The following is an 11292-nucleotide window of genomic DNA, read 5'->3' as shown; positions in this document are numbered from 1 at the left end:
TGATAAGGTAAGCTAGGGCTTCTGGGTACGGTCAGCAACGCAATACTACTGGTATTGACAAAAGACATACGATATCGGCTTACCATCATACGACATTGTTGATTTTCCTAACGTCGCGTAAGATTATAAATACACAAATTTTGTGATATATATTAATACGTGAAGCAAAACATTTGTATCCTTTTTTTACGAGAATTGCTCTGATGAAGGAAAAGGAGTGCAGAATGCTGATATGTTTTAAATTATTCATAAAAAATACATTCAATCAATTTTTTTAAAAAAATTACACACTACTATATATTTAACATACACACGCATCTATAATCTTTTATTAATATTATAATTATGTCTGAATGTTTATATTTATATATATATATGAGTATATGTGTATATGTGAATGTATGTAAGTGTGTATGCATATGTATGTATGTATATATGTATGTATAATTTTATATTCTATTGTGATGTATTCTAATTTCTATAACAATTATTTGTACACTTCCTAACCGCTTTTCTATGCGCTGTCCTATACCCAAAGGTTGTCTGGAAGAAAACGCTCTTTTAGCGATAAGACCGCCTTTGTACATCTTCCTCTAATTACACTACTTTTGTTTGTATCTTTTAATGGTGTGCAATAAAGAATATTATTATTATTATTTAAATCAATTGTGGTCGAATTGCGACCACATTAACCTGAAATGAAGAAAAACCGACTAAAATTACATCTATCCTTAATACAACGTAGGTAGACGATAAAATAGTCTGAAAAATACGAATTATTTTACTGGAGATAACTCAGAGTATCATATCTAAATCAAATACCCGGTCAAGGTATATCCAGATCATTATACAGTCGATTTGATAACCTCTTTTTTTAAATCGGTTAAAAAAGGAATTTTCAATTTTGCTGTTTTGAATTTATGTTCATATGTACATATAATTCGCGACTAATATATATTTATATTCATTTATGAATACAAACGTATATATCTTGTATATGTATTATATATACGATGAATGATATATTTACACAGCTAGTCAAAGCCAGGCAGCAAACTATTAAATAAATAAGTATAGAAGAAATGAACTTGTTTGAAATTCAAAATTAACTTCAAATTCAAATAGCTCGAAGGTAACTAATATTCTCAATTTTAATTACGCGAACTTCAAACAAAGGGTCAGAGAAATCTTTGACGCTTTATTAGTACGTCTCCAGAGCTTTCCGAAGTGAATATCTATACATTATGAAGCTGGAATTCGCACTAAATTGTACATTATATACGTTTTGTATACAAGTATCTGTGCTCCGCGGTTTCACGTGCGTCAATTTGAAAAAAAAAATAGCCTATAGCCTACCTCGGTAAATAGGCTATCCAACGCATTTATATAATAATAAAGAAAAAGAGAAAACATACAAATGAAGTACAATTTCATCATTCTTGTCAGAGGAACCCGGTATCAAGAATCTACGTTTAATGGCGAATAATTTATGTTTATGATTGTTTCGGTTTCGCAAGGAGCTACTTGGTATATGTTATAACAAATATTGTATCAAAATGGTTCATCGAGATAAAGCCTACGAAATTTATAATAAATATAAAATAATAAAATAAGTCATTCATTCAATATGCGGTCACCGACCCCCAGCGTGGTGACTATGGGCAAAACACATGAGTTCACGCCATTTTTGGCTCGGACTTGTGGAGGTAGTAGTGGACAGTAGTGGACTGCGATAGGCTGAAATGATGAATGATGAATAAAGTATGTAGTGATCGTTTTTCAGCGGCGTGTTTATTATATGACGACATAGTATTAAACGAATTTTGAAAATTTATATTGGACCAACTCTAATTCGTCACAATACTTATTATACAGGGGTTCCACACAGATGTAGCATTTTCCAACTGTGCCCTTATGAGTGACTTTTATAGTGGTAAATATGTTGTAGGATTTTTAAATTATTTGCAAGTTCTTTTTACGCTTCAGCCTATAATATCCCACTACTGGGCATAGGCCTCTTTCCCCATGTAGGAGAAGGATCAGAGCTTAATCCACCACGCTGCTCCAATGCATGTTGGCGGATATATTCCCTACTATGAGTAACGATCGCTATCAGGTGTACATGATAACAACCGGGACCGACGGCTTAACGTCCTCTCCGAGGCACGGTGGGGAGACCCACAAGGACTGCACAAACACCCAGACCACGGCAAACACCTGTATGGCCAATACAAATGGTTGTCATGTGCGGGGATCGAACCCGCAACCGCCAGCGCAACCGGCACAATCTATGGCTGTGACCGTTGCGCCAACGTGGCGTCGTTCGCGGTCGCAAAGTTCTTTTTGCAATGCCGTAAAATTTAAATCCTCTGTTTGTGATGTACATAATCAATGTGGACATTTAAATGAAGTTTGCTGTCAAGAAATACACTCAGATCCTTTACCATGCTGACACTTTTTAACGGAGAGTTACAAAGAAAGTATGTGTTCTTCAAGATAGTAATATATAATAATAAATACTCTTTATTACTTACACCATAAAAAAAGTTACAAAAAAGTGATACATACAAAGAAAGATGTACAAAGGCGGTCTTATCGTTAAAAGCGATTTCTTTCAAACCTTAGGGTATAGGACAGGGCGTAGAAGTTGAGAAGCAGTAGGAAAGTGAACAAAGAGTTGATAAGGAATGGCATGGAGTTGAAAACTATATATGATATAAAAATAAATAAATATATTATCGTGTCACAATATTAGTTAACATACTCCTCCGAAGCGGCTGGGCAGATTTTTATGAAATTTTGTATGCATATCGGATAGGTCTGAGAATCGGCGATCATCTATTTTTTACATTTATACTATTACTATTATTTATTATGTACATATATTTTTTCATTGTTCTATTTTTACGACTATTTATATAAGGCTAAAAACACTTTACCCATCTGTAAGCCGTTTTCAACCTTTTATATGTAATAAAACATTAAGCACATAATAACTTGAATCTTTAACGATAAATAGAAAAAAAAAATTATAGTCGAAATTATTACTGTATGTGTACGTATTTGTTTTACTATACTTTTCTATTTATTTTTTATAAATTATTTATTAATTTTGTGTATTATTCAGATGACTGAAATACCCCATGGAAAAAAAATTATAAACTTCACAATAACATGGACAAATGATACTGAATGAGGCTATGAGATAGATCTATGAGAATTTGGAATAGCCTCTTAGGCTACCACAACAAGAAATACGCCATGCCGCTGCTTAGTGAGTTATTGGTTAATTTCCTTACCAAGAGTAAATAGTATTTATATTGCTTTCAGGTTTAACAAAAACTTATTTGGCAGCTAAACGTTTTTTGCATAGTACAAGAACTGACATTTGTATGAATACGGATTCGTTGCGTTCGTTGGTATCAATTTAGGTCTAACCCAGTATATCAAAACAGTATTATTGTGTCATTAAATGTTAGTATGTTAAACAGAAAAATATATTTGACATATCTTTAATAAATAAAACAATCGTAAAACTATGTTAATTTTAAATAAAATATAGAAAACCTCATTTCATACTTTGACAACCATGAAATTATTTTTAAAAAATGGAACACAATATATCATATCTAAAAAAAAAAACATTAAACTACAAATAATAACGATTTCAGCCCCGCAGTGACAAATATCCCTCACTCGGCTATAATTTCGTTGAAAACAGTGCCAATAAAATCGGCCCGATTTTATATTGGCCCGCAGCCAAACGTCACATAAGTCTTAACTTAGCGTCAGACGTGCGTCAAACTAGTCGCTAATCTTGACACAGCGTAATGAAATAACGCTTTTTCTGACGTTTATTTGGATGTTGAAATAAGTACTGATGTAAAATTTGTTTTTTTTTTTTTTTAATTATAGAAGGGTTTTGTTCCCAACTATACTTCTGCGTACACTAAATGTGCTAAAAAAATTCTCTCTTGTCTTTTTTATTGTCTCATTAAATCGTCTCTGATCTTGGTAAATCCTCTGATCTTTTTTTAAATATTACTGGCTGATTGGTTCTACCATATTTTTTTAATTCTGTAAAAAAATATCGTGGTGACTAATCGAAATAAAATATATCTTATTTTTTAATTCGGACAAAGTTACGCATGTGTGCAAAATTTCAATAAAATCGGTCCAATAGTTTCGAAGATTAAGCCCGGACGAACATCATGCCATGAGATTACGAGAAGTAAAAAAATTAAGTCATCAAATACAGACTTGACGTTTTTTTCCTCAACCATCATAAATATAAATTACTAGATATAAATAAATTATACCTTTTGCATGTTTTTCCAATGTAGGTAATTTATTTCAAAATGAATACAAAATTATCATTGATTAACTGAGGTACGGCACAGCAGGATATTTCCTGCTCAATGTCTGGAGCAGCCCGACAGGGGTAGTATCTTGAGCTTACAAAAGTAGTTTTATAGTAACCCTGCTTTCTGCTCTGGGGGTCGTGGGTTCGATTCCCACCCCGAGTCTGGGTGTATGATATAAATATATTTATTTATATATTTATTATTTATATATATGTTTATCGAACAAAATATGTAGCTATACCTACCAGTTGGCTGTTACCTATAACACAAGCATTAAGTTGCTTACTTTAGGAACAGATGACCGCGTGTGTATGTTGTAAATATTATATTATTATTATTAAAACCGAATGGAAAATCAAGTGTGTACTAAATATGTAAATCCTTCTTCATGGTCACATTAAATTCACTTAATAGTTAAAACGTTACAAGCGACATACTTGTAAGCGGATTGGAACAGCTTAATACAATAAAATTTAGACATTTACTAAGTACCATCTTAAGGGCTTACGAGACGAAAGTTCCTTTGATTACACGATTAATATTGATTGAGATCGGTAATATACCTTTATGTACCTACATGTGTACGTCAAATAACTTCTACCAAACGGTTGCATTAAATTTTATTGAATTTTGCATGTGTCCTAAACGCTTTGTCACGTTTTTAGTATATTGACTCTGTTTATGTAATTACACACAACAACTATTAACACAACAACATATTACAATTAAAGAAGACTGTACAAAGGCGGTCTTATCGCTAGAGGAGCGATCTCTTCCAGACAACCTTTGGGCATATAGGACACAGCGTACTGAAAGCGGTAGGGAGGTGTACACAGAGAAGTGACGATTAATGTCACCTAGAACGTTATCAACTATCGAGTACAAATACACATGCATATAGAGCATAATACATACATACATAGATACATACATATCTTACACGCCTTCTGAATCAGTTGTCAGATTAGGTGGACATATTCTGTTGTACTATGAATGAATTCACAAGAGCTGCTTTTAAAAATTCTTTATATTTTTCACCCCTAAGGTAGCAAACATGCGTACAGTCCATCTAATAGTAAACAGTTACCGTCCATTTCTGTATCCTATGGATGTGCACAACATCAGGAAAATCACAAGCGTGTCATGTGTCTGTGATTTTATGTGTGGATAAAGCACACCATCAGTCGTCTTTGGACTGCCCCAAATTTTAGGCAAGATGTATAACTTAGATTGTGTAACTTATTTAAAACAAAAATCTTTACTTCGAAACATTCGAGTATTACCAGTAAAAAGAACACTTGCTGACGCCCTTGATTAAAAACTCTACACAGAATATGCAATCCTTTGCAAAATTCCACTTCACTGAGCCTTCGAATTTAATCTGGACTGCTTCCAAATACGTATAATACAAACATTACGCCAACCAACACCCTCAAATCCCAATACGTTTTTGGTTTTTCTTGTCAATATCTGCTGACCGTTAGGCTGAATCAACATTGTGTTTTCTTTAGGATATATCTTAAAACCAGTTCGTTTAGCTAAAATTTTAGACGAACGCCATTTATTGTCAAATAGTTTCGACGAAGCTACTAAAGTTTCAGTAACATACTTACTTCTGATTTAATTTTTATCAGCAATCAGGGAAATTTTCTTTATTAAGAACTTTTTATCTATCTACCTTTCCTATGTGAGTTTTCTTTTTTCAATTTTGATACCAATAATTGATCTGGCTTCTCTTGAATAAATGGCTAATTGTAAGCTGTATGTAACTATCTTTATGCTTTGTTTGTAATGTATTTGTAGCATACAATAATGTAAAAAAAAATAGATTTTTTCCAAGCAGTTAAGTGAACACTTAAAGACCTTAAGATTATGAAAGTCACGTTGATTATAAAAAACAAATTTATACGTCGAAATGTATTGCCACTAGGGTTTGCGACTTGCGTGCGAAAATACAAGCAATATTAAAGTACTAGCCCCCAGATCACAATCAAATATCCATATAGCCTATAAAAGTGTTTGTCGTGAACGAACTAGCGATAAATAATGTAAATATTAACACTAGTTGCTCGATACAATGCTTAAGTTTTCAGAAAATTTATATCTGACGGAAAAACCATTAAAATTATATACTTTATTGCACTTTAAAAAAGAATATACAGAAAATTATACGTATAGGTGATGGCACATTTCCACTAGAACTATATAACAATTATAAGGGTAAGTTAAGACCAGACTAATAAGCCATTTATTTATTTGTATACGACTGACTACACTTCTAGATGAAATAATGTAAGCAGCATCGCAAGCACGTTGCTCACCTTACCCTTACATCTACTCACGAACAAATTAGTGCTTGAAAGCAGTATTATTTAACTATGTAACTTATGTAGGGTCAGGGACTAGGGTACTTCCCTAGTCGGGTTGCTGGGTTTGAGCAGGATATGTCCTGCAGTACTTTAAAAATACTAATAATGGAAAGGAAAGTCAATCAGTCAGTAAAACAGTAAAATCGTGTTAGTCGTGTTTCATATTAAGTTGTTACGTGATTTTATTTTGTCTGATGGCTGACTTGAATATTTTTTTGTATGAAAAGTATAAGGGAATACCGTTCATGCAATTTGCTATGATCCTTCTTTTTACTCTTGGGATTCACATCCTGGATATTACTTGTGGGTAAAAATCTGGGTCTGATTTATTTAACGTATACAAACGGTCGTCTGTTTCTGAGGTAGGCAACAATGTGTTTGTATTTTAGGTAATAACCAGCTCATACTGACTCTTAATTCTTATACCATAATGATCTCTGATTCGATACCCGCTCACGCCTAACAGATATTTGTACAGACCATACAAATTTTTGCTGTGATCTTTGAGATTATATATTGTGTGTGTTTCCAGACAGGAGAAAACCCTACTCTGTTGAGTCTGAGATTTTTATTTATATTTATTTAAATAAATATACATATATTACACCTAGATTCGAGCCGAGAATTGGACCCGTAACGTTTGGATCAGAAATAGGGCTAGTTATTTATTTCTGATTGATATGATTTTGAAACCTTTTTTTATCTTTTTTCTATTGAATAGCCGCGAGTCGCGTCGCGTCTAAAATCTACGCAAGCCTTTACACTATCTTCCATTGTAGTCGACTAATGAGTTTTGAACAATGAAATGAATTCATCCGTCGGGTATTTTAGAGCTTTTATTCAGTATTCGCGGGTAGCCATTGTTTGCGAGCTAACTTGATTATGAGCAAATATTTTTAATGAGAGGTATTCATTGAAAATTTCGTTAATAATGACCTAATGTTATGATTTTAATTTTTTTTTCAATCGGTAACAAAATTTGGTACCGTTGATAAAAGCTGTTTAGGTTTTACTGAAAATATATATTTTGATAAGATGTAAAAGTTAGAGTCACTCTCTCTATTGACTAGTCCGTTGGCGCAGTTTGTAGTGGCCCTGCTTCCTGCTCCGGGGGTTGTGGATTCGATTCCCGCCTGAATCAGGGTGTATTATTTGTATTTATTTATGTTATATTTATATGTATATTTGTATATTAATATTACATTAATGTATATTATATATTACACATTATGATGAAGCCTGCCCAGCGTGTTGACTATGGGCAAAACACATGAGTTCACGCCATTTTTGGCCCGAACTTGTGGAGGCCTATGTTCAGTAGTGGACTGCGATAGGCTAATGTGATAATGATGATGATATATTGTATATTTAACACAAACATTAAGTTTCTTACTTTAGGAACAGACGACCTTGTATAGTGGATGTTTATGTGTTATAGATATTTATTTATTATTGATGTTATATTACTGATCTCTAAATATGTTTTAAATTTATTCCAAAGTACCTCAACTGACTTTTTTTTCTGAGGATTATCAAACGTGTGAAGTTCAAAGAAAAAGTTCAAACAGTCATTTTACATGTACAACGCGTCCATAAAATTACACCTACACTACAGGATTTACAATATAAATACGCCGTTGCAAGGTGATATGACATTTATTTAAGAAATACAAAAGCAAAACAATTGTATATGGAGACCTATATATTAATGCCGTAGAACCAAACGTGAGCGCGATTCAGCGGCTGACCGTCGCGTCGTACGCTACTCGCGCTGTTGTATACATAGATTTGTTAGTACAATACTCTAGCGCGATTCAACAATAACTCGCAGTATGTTACTGTTATAGAGGATTTTAATACATTCTTATTGTTTACTAGCTGTGCATACGACTTCGTCTGCGTTTAATTAAAAAAAATATTGTTCAGCTCGCAGAGTTACAAAATAAAAATATTTCTAAAATAAAATTAGCCTAAGCTACTCCTTAGTACATCAGCTATCTGCCAGTGAAAGTCCCGTCAAAATCGGTAAAAGATTTCAGACAAAAATTGTAAAAAATATCATTTTGGTATATGTTCCGTGTATACGCATTTAGCAAAAAAGCGGTTATTTTAATATTACAAACAGACACTCCAATTTTATTTATTTATATAGGTAAACCACACCTATCCCATTACCCCAATACAAGTATTATATTAAATATTAAAATTATTTATATTTTGTTACAGTATTAAACATTACGTTTTCTGAAATTTTCCACATTTTTTTCACATTTTGTTTTTAGAAATTTCATTCTATAAAAACCTTTCACAAAATATTAAAAAACTTTTCAAATAATAATTTGCTGAATTGGTTTAGCCGTTCTCGAAATTTGTGCTTAGCAAGATATTTAGCGATTCGTTGTAATTTATATAAATTCAATGTAGTAAATGACTCCTTTCTGGGTTATTGTATGTATAGTAAAATCCTACAAACGATTTTGCAACTGTCTCAACGTAAATTAAAAGCGTTTACTAAAAAAAATTAATAGATAAAGCGTATTTATTCGGATTACATAGATGATAAAGATGAGTGGACTTGTGACGCTGTATTTCATGCAAGATATTACTAATTTTGTACTGAAACACATCATTATCAATCAATCATTACAGCCTGTACAGTCCACTGCTGGACATAGGCCTCCACAAGTTTACGCCAAAAATAACGTGAACTCATGTGTTTTGCCCATAGTCACCACGCTGGGCAGGCGGGTTGGTGACCGCAGTACTGGCTTTCTCGCACCGAAGACGCTGCTGCCCGTCTTCGGCCTGTGTATTTCAAAGCCAGTAGTTGCATGGTTATCCCGCCACCAGTTGGCTTTTTAAGTTCCAAGGTGGTAGCGGAACTGTGTTATCCCTTAGTCGCCTCTTACGACACCCACAGGAACAGAGGGGGTGGCTATATTCTTTAGTACCGTAGCCACACAGTACACTGAAACACAGTTTATATATTATTTTTAAAAGAGTAACTGCGGTGTTTGTTGACGATTCTTCTCTGCAGAATCTACATTCCATATCGGTGGTAGTTTTATTTTTAAATATTAATAATCACTTTTAAAAAAAAATTATTTTTATTTTATTTATTTATTTATCACGTCTTGCATAAATATAGTCAAACACAATTACGTAGTAAAAAAAAAACGGAAAAAAACAGCAGTACAAAAATAAAATTAAACAAAAAGTAGTCACAATGACAGCATGCAAAGGCGGTCTTATTGCTTTAAGCAATCTCTTCTAGACAACCCCACGTAAAAGGAGATTATTAGTAACAAAGTGCGGTATTGTGCAAAAGTAGATAAATATAAATATAATCTTCTCTCTAATATATAAAATTCTCGTGTCATGGTGTTAAACATTGAACTCCTCCGAAACGGCTCGACCGATTTTAATAAAATTTTCTGGGCATATCGGGTAGGTCTGAGAGTAGGTCAACATCCATTTTTCATACCCCTAAGTTATAAGGGGGGGGGGATTAAGCGGGTTAATAACATAAATGGCAAAGAAACGTTTGCGGGGTCAGCTAGTTATAAATATATAAACATACATACACATATAGAAGAATAAGATAAACAATCAAAATCATTTTTAATTTGTAAAATGACAATTCGAGAGTGATTTTGAAGCCTATTTGAATATAGTTATTTTGTATTAAGATTCATTTGATATATTTCTTCAATAATGATCACAATTTTCGAAGCGAGACATGTAGTTTCCGTAGTGTAGCGGTTATCACGTGTGCTTCACACGCACAAGGTCCCCGGTTCGATCCCGGGCGGAAACAGACTTTTTTTATACACATTCCGACTTTTTTCGTTCGTTTTTAGTTAAAATCTAACTTTATGATAAATATTTATTTTAAACTGCTTGCAGTTATTGTAACTAGAAATTTCCACTATGTACTAACACGAATAACCGACCTTTAACGGGTAAAAATAATTTTTTATACATAAATAATCATACACAGCGAAAGTTTTAAAAATTCTGCAGATTGGTTAATCGACTCAGCCTGTAACATCCAGCTGCTGGCCATTGGTCTCTTCCTCCGTGTAGGAGAAGGATCAGAGTTTGCAGATACATTCCCTATTACTAGTAACGATCACTATCAGGTGTATATAATACGGGTACGGGAACTCTCCGAGGCACATTGAGGAGACCGACAAGGACAGACACTCAAACCGAAAATATATATTTGTACAAATTCAAATACCATACCGAGCTGACAGGGCAGGTATTTGTATTAATATTTGCTTCCGTTCTGGCTGTCTGTCATTATGGTTCTAGCAAGATGACCATGTAGTAATGATGATAAAACAATCTCTCTCTATGACTCTGACTCTGTTGAGGATTTTTAAGTTAAAGAATGAAATAAAAACTTAATTTCTGTTATGGAACGACTTTTAATTCGCATCAGCCTAATTGCGAAGCCAATCTATCACAGCGGACGTGTCGAGATGAATCTCACTGCTGCTGTTTTATTTAATCTTTATTATGAATTTCATGCAAATAAAATAAGGGAACATTTA

At 33.3% G+C, this 11292-nt stretch overlaps 1 non-coding gene across 1 annotated transcript; it reads left to right on the top strand.

Moving 5' to 3' along the window:
* The first annotated feature begins 10477 nt into the window (after positions 1 to 10477).
* On the top strand, positions 10478 to 10550 carry Trnav-cac. The gene has a single exon. It is a non-coding gene; the product is annotated as a tRNA-Val (tRNA).
* The last annotated feature ends 742 nt before the right edge of the window (positions 10551 to 11292 follow it).

Source organism: Melitaea cinxia, chromosome 28, assembly GCF_905220565.1.
Source record: "Melitaea cinxia chromosome 28, ilMelCinx1.1, whole genome shotgun sequence".
NCBI lineage: Eukaryota > Metazoa > Arthropoda > Insecta > Lepidoptera > Nymphalidae > Melitaea > Melitaea cinxia.
The sequence above is the reverse complement of the archived record's forward strand: the minus strand, read 5'-3'. Positions and strand labels throughout refer to the sequence as shown.